General features: G+C 51.3%; 1 protein-coding gene across 1 annotated transcript in view; it reads right to left on the reverse strand.

The window, feature by feature from the left end:
• SLC39A11 (solute carrier family 39, member 11) overlaps positions 1–2,264 on the reverse strand; it is a 426,313-nt gene extending 424,049 nt beyond the window's left edge. Inside the window, exon 1 of the mRNA XM_006872299.1 lies at positions 2,230–2,264. The gene's annotated coding sequence lies outside the window, so the exon portion shown is untranslated. The remainder of the gene's footprint in view (positions 1–2,229) is intronic.
• Between the last annotated feature and the right edge of the window lie 1,456 nt (positions 2,265–3,720).

Below are 3,720 nucleotides of genomic sequence, written 5' to 3' on the forward strand. Positions count from 1 at the left end.
GCATATCGCAGGTTGTTGACCCTACACAGGGTTACTATGTGTTGGGAACATTTATGAGTCAGAACTGACTCCACAGCAGGTAACCACCACCACCATTCTGTCTTACTGAATCTGAATAGATTTGACAACATACAACAACAACAAACCTGCCCCCCATTCATACCAGAGATCGTGGCAAAAAAAGTGGGAGAAAGGGGCATGGAAGGAGAACCAAGGTTTGTCCATCTTTTCAAACCCAAGAGGCACAACATTTGTCATGGGCAATTCAAGTTCCGGGTTTCTCTGGAAAATGCTCTTCCATTTGCAGCTTAAGATCCTCACTACTCAAAGGCATGGAGTTCGGGTGTGGCGCTGTAAGATAAGCACTAGAACACGAGGTCAATTTTAACCTCAAGGTCTGCAGTTCAAACCCACCAGCTGCTCCTTGGAAACCCTACACAAGGTCGCTCGCTACCAGTCAGAACCAACTTGAGGGCACTTAACAACATTTCAAAGAGCTTACGTAAGGCACCCTGGTGGCACAGTCGTGAAATACTCAGCTGCTAACCAAAAGGTGGTTCCAACCAACCAGCTGCCCCATAGGAGAAAGAGGCGGCATTCTGCTTCCCGCCTTGGAAAGCTGTGGAGCAATTCTACTATGTCCTACAGAATCACTATGAATTGGAATTGACTCAATGGCAACAGATTTGGTGTTTGGGGTTTACAGGGTGGAGTCCCTTGGTGGCGCAAACAGTTAATGTGCTCGGCTGCTAACCCAAAGGTTGGAGTTTCAAATTCATTCAGAGGTGTCTCAGAAGAAACGGCTGGCAGTCTATTTCTGGAAATTTTGCCATTGAAAACATTGTGAAGCACAGTTCTGCTCCGAAGCACTCAAAAAGCAGGGGTTATTTTGATTTAAAGAAATGGGAATCCCTCTCCGGGTGTTGCACTGCAAGTTACTGCGCTGAGCTGCAAATGTCGGTTTGAACCGCAAGGTCGGTGGTTCAAACTCACCAGCTGCTCCTCCGAAACCCTATACAGGGGCGCTATGAGTCCGAACTGATGGACGGCACTTAACAACAACTCCAGAACTGGCATTTAAAGAAGGGTCAGGCATCAGAGGCACTTAGAAATGCAGTCTTAGGCCCCACCCCAGACTCCCTGGATCTTAATCGGCATTTTATTAAACTCTGTGGGGGATTCTTATGCGCATGCGCGCCTGCCAAACATTTATCTAAAACTGGGAGAACTTCCAAAGGGCAGCAGTTACCAGACCCAGGGCTTAGGTGGAGTCCCAAGAGAACAAAACATTTTCTCCACTGAAGAGATTAAGGAACACCTTAATCTGCCCCTCAGAAACCCTACATAAGGTCTCTATGAGTGGGAACCAACTTGACAGCACTTAACAGAAACAGAGGATCAGCTGAGGCACAGGCAAACCAATTCATGCAACTGGGCTCCCACTTCCTCAAGAGCTAGGGACCACCACAAGCCTTGATCACTTTGCAGGAGATCGTTCACAGCCCATCTGACAGATGCCAACCTTGTGCACCCGCGTTTCAAGCCGAAAGGGAATTTCCTTTGCTTTTATTTCTTTTTAAACCTGTGGCTCAGCTTCCAAAAGTCATTCATTGTCAAGAGGCTGGTGACGTTGTCCAAGTGAAAAGAGTGAGCTGCCCTGGGTCTTACTGAGTCTACACCCCCCACCACACACTCATGCTCTGATTCCACAAGGGGAATGGATTTGGGGTGGATGTGACGCTGAAAAAGTTGTCTGATGCCTCACTATACTCCAAGTTGGAGTCCTCGGACCTGCTCACCCAGGGGGTGGTTAGGACGCACACTCCCAGCTCTCCCAGCCAGGTTTCCTGAATCAGAAGCTGCCTTGGAACTAGACCCCTAGTCAAGGGTGGGCGGTCCTGCGCTACCCAGACAGAGTGGATCCTGGGTCCCGCACACCCCCGAGAATCAATGAATGAAGAGGACCTAAGAATGCATCATTGGACAACCAACGCCCAGCAACTCATCCTGGAGACAGGGAGAGGGGATCTCCCCGGGGACCCCCTTCTCTGTCCTGCACAACTGCCACGGAGATCTGCTTCTCCGCCGACCCCTTCTCTCCCAGAGCACCCCTCCCACACTCCACACTGCTGTCCTGCCACACCCCGCACTCCTGAGCTGCTGGCCTCGGGCCGCGGGCCCCGGGCCCCGACCCCACCCCAAGCACTAAAGGAGAGAAGGGCGACTCACTATGGTGCTCTCTCCAGCCCCCTCTCCACTTCCATCGGCCCGTGCAGCGCTGAGGCCGGTGCTCCCGAGTCACTTCCTGCTTCCCTCCCCGCACACGTGTCCTTCCAGTCGCCAGGCCCCGCCTCTCCCCGCTGCCACCAGCGGAGCACAGAAGAAGGATAGATTCTCTGGTTCACAGGCTGCTGGCGGCTAGGGAAGAGCCCGGGCGGGCAGAATACAGAGCCCAGAGCAAGCCGCCTGCATGCACAGGGATGCCTTTGCAGGTTTTCACGACGTCACAGATATAGCAGGAAAGAGTTGATACTATTTGAATGACGACATCTTTAGCAGTCATTCTGCTAAAGGATTGTTGGCTGGGCAACCGACAGCATCAGTACCTATCTCTAGGGCGGTAACCCTCAGATTATGTTGTTAGAAGTCCCTGTTGTTGTTGTCATGGAGTGAATTAAAACTCACAGCAACCCCATGTGACAGGGTTGTTGTTGTTAAGTGCCGTCGAGTCGGTTCCGACCCATAGCGACCCTGTACAGGGTTTCCGAGGCTGTAAATCTTTACTGGAGCAGAAAGCCTCATCTTTCTCCCACAGAGCAGCTGGTAGTTTTGAACTGCTGACTTTGGGGTTCGCAGCCCGACTCGTAACCACTACACTACCAAAGCTCCTTATGTGACAAGGTAGAACTGCCCTATTGGGTTTTCTAGGATGTAATTCTTTATGGGGAGTCCTAGTGTGGAGACTGTGGGTTAACACGCTGGACTGCAATGTCAGTTTGAACCTCAAGGTCGGTGTTTCATACTCACCAGCTGCTCCTCTGAAACCCTATACAGTGTCGCTACGGGTCAGAACCGACTCGATGGCACTTAACAACAACAACAACAACAACCCTTTGTGGAAGCAGACTGCCAAGGCTTTCTCCCTCAGAGACAATGGGTGAGCACTTACCCACTGCTACACCAGGCCTCCTTCCCTCAAACAATGGGCCATCAGAATCACCCCGAGGGCTTGTTAAAGCAAAATGCTGCCAAACCCAGAGGAGCCGGAAAAGAACTAATGTTTTAAGATACAACATTAGCTGCAGAGACCAGGAGTGGCCACGCCCAGCAGCATGTGGCCAGCTCTCAGCCTGACAGCCAGGGCAACAAGTGTCCATCACCCCTCTCTACTTACACTCACCCACTCACTGGACAGATATCCAATACTCGCGGAGCTTTCGCTCTGTGCCAAACACTGTGCTGGGCCCTGATATCCGGAAGTAAACTGAATGGACAGGCAGGGTTGTGCCTCCCTCATCCTTTCATCCTGTGTTTCTTCTCTTTCACTCAAGTCTGAGAGCCAAGATAAACCTCTGAGCCCCGGGTGGGAATGCCTTCCTTCAGTAAAGTGCAGATAACAAACCCACTGCTACTGGGTTTGTAATATGCTGGCTGGATGGTAGAAGGACCGTGAGAGCAGTTTGAAGATGCTGCAGAAGGAACCCTGGTACTATCATGGGT

The sequence above is a fragment of the Chrysochloris asiatica genome, unplaced genomic scaffold (assembly GCF_000296735.1).
Source record: "Chrysochloris asiatica unplaced genomic scaffold, ChrAsi1.0 scaffold00192, whole genome shotgun sequence".
Taxonomy (NCBI): domain Eukaryota; kingdom Metazoa; phylum Chordata; class Mammalia; order Afrosoricida; family Chrysochloridae; genus Chrysochloris; species Chrysochloris asiatica.